The sequence below is a fragment of the Abramis brama genome (assembly GCF_963993115.1).
Source record: "Abramis brama genome assembly, chromosome: 3".
Classification (NCBI taxonomy): Eukaryota; Metazoa; Chordata; class Actinopteri; order Cypriniformes; family Leuciscidae; genus Abramis; species Abramis brama.
Window position 1 is genome coordinate 5,637,011 of NC_139965.1, and position 10,516 is coordinate 5,647,526.

The following is a 10,516-nucleotide window of genomic DNA, read 5'->3' on the forward strand; positions in this document are numbered from 1 at the left end:
ACTTTATTAATCCCACACCAGGGAAATCCACTTATTACAGCAGCTCCACAAAATATACTAATAAAAAATAGATACAATAAGTGCTACATAGTGTTGTTACAGCAATGTCTTGCACTGAGGGTACACCAGTCTGTTGCTGAAATGTTGATGTCGCTTACAAGCACACAGGCTACACAGCCTCCTCTGTGGTTTAAAGACTACAGAGTAAAGGAAAATTGTGATTGGTTAAACAATTCAAGCTGCGCCTTGCTATACCTGGTGTGTGTGTGTGTGTGTGTGTGTGTGTGTGTGTGTGTGTGTGTGTGTGTGTGTGTGTGTGTGTTGCTTCCTTACATAACATCACGGTGAAGAATATTGTATTTAGCTTTTAAGGTTAAGATGACTCTCACACGAATGATTCTGCTCAGCAAAGTTGCAATTTCTGTTTCACCTTTTGTCTGTAATGGCTCTTGGAGCCCCAGCCCCAGACATTGAATAGTTAGGCTGATTGGATTAGGATCTATGCTGATTGGGTCTGTTTCTCTTGAGCAAGCCAGATAACCTGCCTAACCGGTTTTCACTTGATAGAATCAAATCATCCCTACATTTGCATACTTTGTTTGAATTTGTCTCCACCTCCAAAAGTCCCTCGCCCTTGGAAGGTATATAACCTACAATGTATAATGTTTTAGTTAGACTGTTGGATGAAATTTGGAAGTCTACAGCATCACAGCGAAGTCCTCAATAAAGAAAAACTTCTGCTTGAAAGATATCCCAAAACGTCTCCTGGTTCTGCTTCGATGAAGAAATAAGTTTCCAACAACTTCCTCATCAAGACAATCAGTTGTGGGTCTTTGTTCACTGAGAATTGTATCTCCACTGCTGCTTTTGCCATCTCCTGTTTTTCCAAGAAGAACCATTTTTCTTGCAGGTTTAGACGCTATTTGAAAAAGACACTCAAGTAGGCTACTGAAAAAAAGTCGAAATACAATCTTGGGAATAAACTCATTACATTTCGAGAATAAAGTCGTTGTGTTTCGAGAAAAAATTCAAAATAATCGTGAGAATAAACTCATTAAGTTTCGAGAATGAACGCGTTAAATTTTGAGATCGATTTGAGGCCACATTCATCCTAACATCGAGCCTACTGCATGTGTTTCAGATATCGACACACGAGCGAGTGAGTGAATTTTGACTTCATGCATGTATCTTGTTGATTATTGGTGACTGTGTATACCACATGCGCTGCAATAGTGCTATATACCGTATCAATAGTTCCTAAATGGTCCAAGAACGAACCCTTTACAGACCTGGTTATAGCTCCACATTGCTTTCTTCGTATATAGCCTACACACAAATCCATTATAATGATTGTTGTAGCTTTAACGCTAGACCCATTTATTATTTATATATGTTTAAGCGAGTCACGTTTACACGACCAAGCTTTTTCTAACGTAATATCAATTTGAAAGGTCCAGGGGGAGCAGACTGCACAATTATGTCCATCATCACTGTGACAGAATTTCTACGAGGCCGCGGTATTTCAGAGGACATACTTTCACTTCTGGAGGAAGAAAAGGTATGTATATTCAACACGATTGGAACAGCTGATTAAAAATAACACATTAATATTTAGTACTTTATTGAAAAGTCAGTGTTGTTTGCCTTTCAGTGAACCCACTGTATTATAGGCCCAGATTTACTAAGCAGGGCAAATAGCGTGAGAGCGCAATTCCACAAAAGTGCCGATGGGAGTGGACAGTTCTGCGTGTGATCTACTGATGACGCACAAATTAAACAACACAGACGCAGTCGGATAATTTCAGCCCGATCTCATGAAAAACATTTTTTGGCGTAAAAATGCCATGATAAATAAATTTGTACTATTTGTACGCAATTTCATGAATTTGTGGTGATAATTTCTATACTGACCAACGCGATACCAAAAGAGCAATGCAAATTAGCTGATTTAAGGTGGTTTGAGGGTTTTTTGGCCGTTAAATAATGGCACAAACCTTAATAATTTAAATAATAATTAATTTAAGAATAATTAATTAAAAAATTCTGCTCCCATAAATGATGTGTCTGAAAGGGAAACTCCTAAAAATGCATATGCAATATGGTCAGCCGCTGTCTTTAGTAAAATATATTTTTTAACAGCAAAAGAGGATTAGCTCTGGTGCAAGCTGATAGTAAATCTGGCCCATAGTGTTTTATTTACAGTTAGTTGATGATAAATTATAGTAAATTTAAAGTAAAAAACTAAAAGTAGGTTAGTATTTTCTTATTGCATCAAAAGAAAACACAAACAATCAATAATACATTTAATGTACATTTTTGAATTTCGTAATAAAAGTGACAGAATCTGAGATTTTTTTCTATCATAACTAACCTGCTCTAGTCTGTCGGTCTCCGTGTCCTCTTTGCTTCACGATTTTTCTGTGCGTGAGAAAATGGATGTGTGGTGTGAGAGCGTGTGAAAAGTGGCAATCGCGCGAGTCTCACGGTGAATGCGTGTGAGTTGGCAGCTCTGTAGACTATAGTACAACATTCTCAGTCCCATGGTTAACCAGATTATCTCTAATGCAGTTTGTACGTGCAGCTTTCTTACACGTACACAATCTCCACACTTGAAGGGTGGTGGTCTAGCTCCACATTTCTGATCTGTGTATGCAATTGTCACTTCCTCACCACGAGCTGTTGTGGTTGACAGAGTGTTTAACTTTGTGCGCATCTTCCTCCTCTTAACAGTTCAGAAGGTGATCCTCCTGTGGTCGCGTGCGGCAACAGTTTTCAAACAAGAGGTTTTTTTAGTGATGTCTGCCCACAGATCTGTTCTACTTCGATGTGTAATGTTGAGGTGTAAGAGGTGTTATGTTTCTGCACGCTTCCATTTTTAGCAAATAAAAAAAAGTTTGTCTAAAAACAATTTTTGTGATGTTTGGTGATGTTAATTTTTTTGCCCTTTATGGAACATCAATCCCTCTTTAAGTAATGAACTCTACTTGTGCTTGTTTTCAGGGATGATAACAGACGTTTTATACTTGTGCTACAACTGTTAGGCCAACAGTGTAATAAAATAAGACTAAAATCAAATCTGTTTAATATGTATTAACATGCTATATATATATATATATATATATATATTTTTTTTTTTTTTTTTTTTTTACAGTACTCAAAACAAACTTACAAGAGTGTCTTTTTTAAAATAGCGTCTAAACCTGCAAGAAAATGGTTCTTCTTGGAAAAACAGGAGATGGCAAAAGCAGCAGTGGAGATACAATTCTCAGTGAACAAATATTCACAACTAAATCTTCACCTGAATCTTTAACAGATGAATGTAAATCAGGAGTTGCGACGGTTGGTGGAAGAACAGTCACAGTTATTGACACACCTGGAATCTTTGACACACGTCATGATGAGAAAGTCGTCAAATCTGAGATCATTAGATCCATTATTGAATGTGCTCCTGCTGTTGATGCCTTTGTCATCGTTATAAAAGTTCAAGGGTACACAGGATAGGAAACACAGATTCTGGATAAAATAGTTGAATATTGTGGAGAGGCTACCTTTAAACATGCAGTGGATTTATTCACTCATGGTGAAAATCTAGAAGGTCAAAGCATCAAGGAATTTGTGAAGAAGAGTCCAAAACTGCAGGAGCTTGTTGATAAATGTGGAGGCCGCTGTCACGTCATTGATAATACACACTGGAATGACTCTCGATTAGGCTACAGAAACAACAGGGTTCATGTGAAAAATATGCTGGAGACCATCGACAAGATGGTGAAAGAGAACGGCTGCTACACCAATGAGCTGCTGTCAAGTGTAGAGGAAGACATTCAAGACGAGTTGAATGGCATGGACACTATTATTTTGACTCCAGAGGAGAAGCGAGAGGTAGCGAAGAAGAAGGTTCATAATAAATATCTCATTAGGTTTGCAGGAGTGGCTACAGGGACTCTGGTTGGTGCTTTTATGGGCATCTGTGTCGCAGTGGCATATGTCTTGGGTTTACTGAAAGCGGCTAAAGCAATAGCCACAACTGTTACTGCTGCAAGCACATTAGCAGATAAAGCAGGAGCAACAGCAGGCGCTAGCATCAGAGCTGCAGCTGTTATAATAGGAGCTGTTGGAGGAGGAATAATTGGATATAAAGAAGCTGATTCTGTGCTTGATGCCATTAAGATGTCAGTCAAAGCTAACTATAAGAATGCAAAAGGGGTTGTTAAAAAGGCAGAACAAATGCATTCTGATGTTTATAAGAAGTATCAATAGAATTCTTTATTATGAATGAAATACAACAAACTGCTGTTGTCAATTCAATATTTTCATTTATATTTGATAGAACATTCTACCCTGTCTCACAGAGTGGCGTCTGCAGCTGTACGACTTTACGCACCGTGTACTCCGACTGAAACAATTTTCTTGCGAAAATTTGAGCAGTTATTATGTCTTGCATTATATTTCCATTGACTGACTCAGCAATGCCAATGATTAGTGAATTATCGATTCTTGTGAGCAGTTTTATTTCTCTCCAGTAAAGTAGCCAAACGCATTTGCAATAAATCTGTCTAAATCAATTTGCATTCATTCGGACCGCTCTCTCATTGCATCATTTTGAGCGATTCGATAACCAATAATGTAACAGCACTGGATGAAACAACTGATACAAAAAGCTACTTTTTGATAGTTAATTTTGAGGAAATTCAGCTACTGCTGTGTATATAAATAAGTGTCTATTCAAAAGTGTGTTTGTGTCTGTCTGAACAGGTTTTCCATTGTTTTCCTATGTGAACATGCATTAGTCTTTTTGCATTTCTTTGCTTTTTTGAAGTTTTACTGTGTTAAAATTTTTAAAATGTTACTAGAGCCACAGCAGGCCTACCTTAGTTCTGCTCATGTGTAACGTTCCTCTCACTGATCGTTTGGTCTGAGTCACAAGTTTTATAAAAGTGTGTTAAATGAATGCCAGTTATAAAACTTCTCTCACAGTTGAATGTTTAATATGAGCAAATATTGAATTTTTGAAATTCATGAAAATTTTGCATTGCACAAACAAATTGCAAATTGTATGTTTAAGACATGCTTAATATTTTTGTTACATTTCAATTAACATATTTAAGGACAAAAAAAATATTCTATTATATATTATATTCGATATTATATTTTTTAATATCAGTATATCCTCAATATTCTTCATCTTTAACAACAATGACATTTCAACACAAGTTGGACACAATTAATCATACAAACAGGGAAATCTGTTTTCCCAGAATTTTTTGCCACATATTGTATAAGGGGATTAAAGGAGAGTTATTTTGTGTATTTTTGTGCATGATTATTATCTGTTATTGTTTAATGTGGGATCTGTTATTGATTAAGCTGCATTCTTCTTAATTTGAAAAGCAATAGTGCAGTGATAGTTACACGTGATGTATGCATTTTAGTGGATTACTCATATTGTTTTTTTATTGATTTCTTCAAATTATTTGAGTTCCCTTAACTTTTTAGTGTACTCATTTTGAGTGGTCATGGTACTAAATATAGTCATTCAGATTGCTCAATTCATAAGGTATAAGGTAACATATAAGGTTTAAGGTTTATAGTTATGAAGAGATGATTTTGCTAATCCTAACCTTTCTGAGCCTGTTTGTGTTAAATTGATTTTGCGTGTGCCTGTAATTACTAGTGACTGTTTAATTTAGTTCATGTCCCAAACACATTTGTAATCGTTCTCTCTCTTTTTAGCATTGTGTTAAATAATTTGTCTTCAATAAACTCTTTGTTTTGACTGTCTCTCTGTCTCCTTCATGGTCATTATGATCTCTACTGGACCAAACTGTTCATCTTTAACATCCTCTAAAAGGTCAATAGAACAAAATTGGCTTTATAAAAAAGCAATTTTCACAACTCTATAAACCACAGCATTAAGTTAGTTTACATGAGGACATCTTTTGAAATTATGCTATGATCAAGCTCATTTGATCAAACAAGATGAAAGTTTTCAAGATACACAAACCAACTGACAACACAAATTGATCAGACTTACTGGTGATGTTTGTGCTGCTGATTTCTCACTAACATGATGTCACTTCCTGGAGGATGATGTCATTAAAGGGGCATTTCACCCATTTGAACATTGTTTTTTTATTTAAAGTGGGTCATATATGTAGTCGAAATGTAAAATAAATTTTGAATTTGGTGCCTTTGTGACCGAGAAAAGACAAAAAATAACTTCAGGACGCATTTGTATGAAAGACAACAACTCCCACAATGCACCACATTGCACAGCTCCGCAAGCCACTCCCACTAATCCAGAAAGCGCATATCTGCCTATAAGAGAAATCACTCTTCCGTCTACAAGGCTAGCTACCACCAGAGCTTGAAATTCATTTCACATTCACACAAAATGTCTAGTTAGTTGGCGAACTCATTAGTGCATTACTCCTCGTTTGTATTTCTTTCGAAAAGGTGAATTATTGCATGGTACCTGGATGTTCAGTCAGAACATATGCGGTGCGAAACTAGGATAGTTCTCAACACAAACGTCCGTGTCCTCGTCTGATTCAGAGATTTCGTCCAGGAGAAATTGTCATCGTTGAAATTCTTTGCCGCAGACGGACTCTATCTCTGTGTTCGTAGCGGTTCGTAGTTGCATAGTGAGATCACCGGCGCCACCAGTCCGCCCTAACTCGAGCCAGTCCGGGCTCCTCGTCCGCGGCAGGCAGGTCTTCTGCCTCGGCTGCTCTTCGCTATAATGCGGCTTGTAAAGGTAGCCACAAACACCTGATTCAAGCATCAGACTTCCGAAATCCTCTTCTTCTATATCATATTGAGTACTCTCCTCCGCTATTGTCATAACTTTACATCTGTCTCCACAGCGCCTGTTAGCTTAGCTTCAAACAAGATGGAGGATATTGCTTTCAGTTTCAGAGAGTAAAGTCCCACCCACTGATCTGTAATAGGTCTGTAGCGTGAGCGGGTCCCGCCCCCTGGGAAAGATGAGGAACGAGTGTCTGTAGTCTCAACAGAAATCCCCCACTCTTACACTTCCTCCGACAATAACGCAACATGACGATTTTTGCGTCATTGTAGGAGGAAGTGTAAGAGGTAAATAACGGATTTCTCCCGTATCAGGGGAAAATGAGAGAGTGTTGCACGACCATTCAATAGTATGACTGGGTTTCTAACAATGCAAAGCTTAATGCAAATGGGTGAAGTGTCCCTTTAAGGAACTAGCTTTTGTTAAAGGGGTTTTTACAAGACACTAACTGGATGGAAAGTGCTGAAAGAAAACATTCTCAAGAAAACATGTTTGATTCTAAACATATTACAGAGAGTAAAAAAAAAAAAAGAAGTATAAAAAGTTAGTGCAGCACCTAGAGACACAATAACCATGAACCTCTACTCGAACCAGAGTAGTGAAATTATTTAAAAATCATCCTTAATTTAATTTAATGGTTATATTATGGTGGTACCTGTAAAGTTACCTAATATCATTACATATACTGTATAATAATAGTGGGTTAGTTATATTATTTATAATTCAATATAAAATGGGGTTTTGTGGGTGCGTTATTGGTAAGGCAAGGCAAGGCAAGGCAAGGCAAGGCAAGTTTATTTATATAGCACTTTTCATACACAGTGGCAATTCAAAGTGCTTTACATAGAAGAAATTAAAATAATAAAAAGAAATAAGAATAATTAAAACAGTTTAGAAAAATAAAAAATAAAATACAGTACAGTACAAACAGTCGGACGAACATTGGCACAGTGCTCATTCATTAAATGCATAGCTAAACAGATGTGTTTTGAGTCTGGATTTGAAAGTCACTACTGTAGGAGCACGTCTGATCTCTTCTGGAAGCTGTTCCTGCATAATAGCTAAAAGCGGACTCGCCATGCTTAGAGTGAACCCTTGGTATTTCTAGCTGATATGATCCTAATGATCTGAGTGATCTGTTGGGTTTATATTCAGTGAGCATATCTGCAATGTATTTAGGTCCTAGGCCATTGAATGATTTATATACCAGTAATAATACTTTAAAATCAATCCTAAATTTAACTGGGAGCCAGTGTAAAGACCTGAGGACTGGTGTGATATGTTCATATTTTCTGGTTCTGCTCAGAATCCTGGCGGCAGCGTTCTGTATGAGCTGCAACTGTCTTATGGTCTTTTTGGGAAGGCCAGTGAGGAGTCCATTACAATAATCCACCCTGCTGGTGATGAAAGCATGCACAAGTTTCTCTAAGTCTTGTCTGGAAACAAAGCATCTAATTCTTGCAATATTTTTCAGATGATAGTATGCTGATTTAGTTATTGCTTTGACATGACTACTGAAACTAAGGTCTGACTCTAGTGTCACACCAAGATTCCTGACTTGATGTTTAGTTGTTTGACCCCTAGAGTGAAGGTATGCGTTCACCTTGAGAACTTCATCTTTGTTTCCAAATGCAATGACTTCAGTTTTGTCTTTGTTTAACTGAAGAAAGTTTTGACACATCCAACTGTTGACTTCATCGATGCATTGGCACAGGGAGTCAATGGGGCTGTAATCGTTAGGCGATAGGGCTAAGTAGAGCTGTGTGTCGTCTGCATAGCTGTGGTAAGCAATTTGGTTCTTTCTCATTATTTGGCTCATTGGGAGCATATACAGGTTGAACAGGAGTGGCGCAAGAATTGAGCCTTGAGGGACTCCGCATGTCATGGATGTCCACTCAGACTTATGATCTCCTATACTCACATAATAACCTCTCCCATCTAAGTATGACCTGAACCATTTTAGGACTATCCCAGAAAGCCCCACCCAGTTTTCCAGCCTGTCAAGAAGTATGTTATGATCGACAGTGTCAAATGCAGCACTGAGGTCGAGTAGTACCAGCACTGATAATTTGCCTGAATCAGTATTTAAGCGAATATCGTTTATTATCTTTATGAGCGCTGTCTCTGTGCTGTGGTGCGGTCGGAAACCAGATTGAAAATTGTCAAAGTATCCATTCGAGCATAAGAATTTGTTCAGCTGATTGAAGACAACTTTTTCAATGATCTTGCCTATGAAAGGAAGATTTGAGATCGGCCTATAGTTGCTTAATATGGTCTTATCCATATTGTTCTTTTTCAGGAGGGGCTTGACAACTGCAGTTTTCAGGGAGTTTGGAAAACTCCCAGAGAGAAGTGAGGCATTTACCACTTCTAGAAGATCTGCTTCTAAACTGTTTAACACACTTTTGAAAAATGATGTGGGAAGTGTGTCAAGAGCACAGGTTGATGTTTTAAGGTGCTGTACGGTTTCTTCCAAAATTTTGCCATCAATTTCTTTGAAGTCAGACATAGTAACTACTTTCTCAGGTGGTTTGATGGTCTGTCTAACCCCAGGGCAACTCAAAGATGTGCTGATCGCCTTTCTGATATTATTGATTTTCTCAGAGAAGAAAGAAGCAAACTCACTGCACTTGTTGTCTGAGAGCATTTCACTGGGAATCTGGCTTGGGGGGGTTTGTCAGTCTCTCTACAGTAGCAAAAAGAGTGCGTGTGTTGTTTAAATTACTGTTTATAATATTTGAGAAGAAAGTCTGTCTAGCTTTGCCTAGTTCCATAGTAAAAGCATGGATGCAGTCTTTGTAGATGTTATAATGGACTACAAGTTTTGTTTTCCGCCATATGCGCTCTACTTTTCTGCATTGTCTTTTCATATTTTGCACTGCTGTTGAGTTTCTCCAAGGTGCTTTTTGTCTGCCACTCTTCTTCCTGACTTTAACAGGAGCAATATCATCAATTACACTTTTAACTTTTGAGTTAAAGGAATCATGGAGAAAATCAACAGAGTCTGCAGATATGCTTGGTGTTAAGGATATAGCCTTCATAAATAGTACACTAGTGTTCTCATTTAAGCATCTCTTCTTGAGAGACACAGATCTAGCTTCAGTGGCAGGAGAGATCAATATATCAAAGAAAATACAGAAATGATCAGACAGTGCTACATCCTTAATAACAATCGATGAAATGTTTAGACCCTTACTGATAAGTAAATCCAGAGTGTGTCCACGATTGTGTGTGGGTCCATGAACATGCTGAGTCAGATCAAAAGTTTTTAAAACAGTATTGATTTATTTTGCCATATTGGTTTCTGCATTATCTATGTGGATGTTTAAATCTCCAGCAATGGCAAAACAGTCAAACTCTGATGTAATTGTTGATAACAGTTCTGTAAAGTCCTCAGCAAAGGCTGGAGAGTATTTTGGAGGCCTGTAAATAATGATAAGTAAAATGCGTGGAGCACCTTTTAACACAATACCCAGATATTCGAAAGACAAGTAATTCCCAAATGATTTTTGCTTACATTGATAGATATCTTTAAAAAGAGCAGCTAGACCCCCACCTCTCTTAACAGCTCTGCAGACACTCATAAAAGTAAAGTTCGGGGGGGCTGCTTCATTGAGGATTGTTGCACTGCAGCTGTCTTCTAGCCAGGTTTCATTTAGAAGCATAAAATCCAGATTGTTTGTGGTTATTAAGTCGTTGACTAGAAGTGAT

General features: G+C 37.7%; 1 pseudogene across 1 annotated transcript; it reads left to right on the forward strand.

Moving 5' to 3' along the window:
- The first annotated feature begins 3,210 nt into the window (after positions 1-3,210).
- On the forward strand, positions 3,211-4,257 carry LOC311079871 (GTPase IMAP family member 7-like; annotated as a pseudogene). The gene has a single exon. The product of its transcript is annotated as a GTPase IMAP family member 7-like (transcript).
- The last annotated feature ends 6,259 nt before the right edge of the window (positions 4,258-10,516 follow it).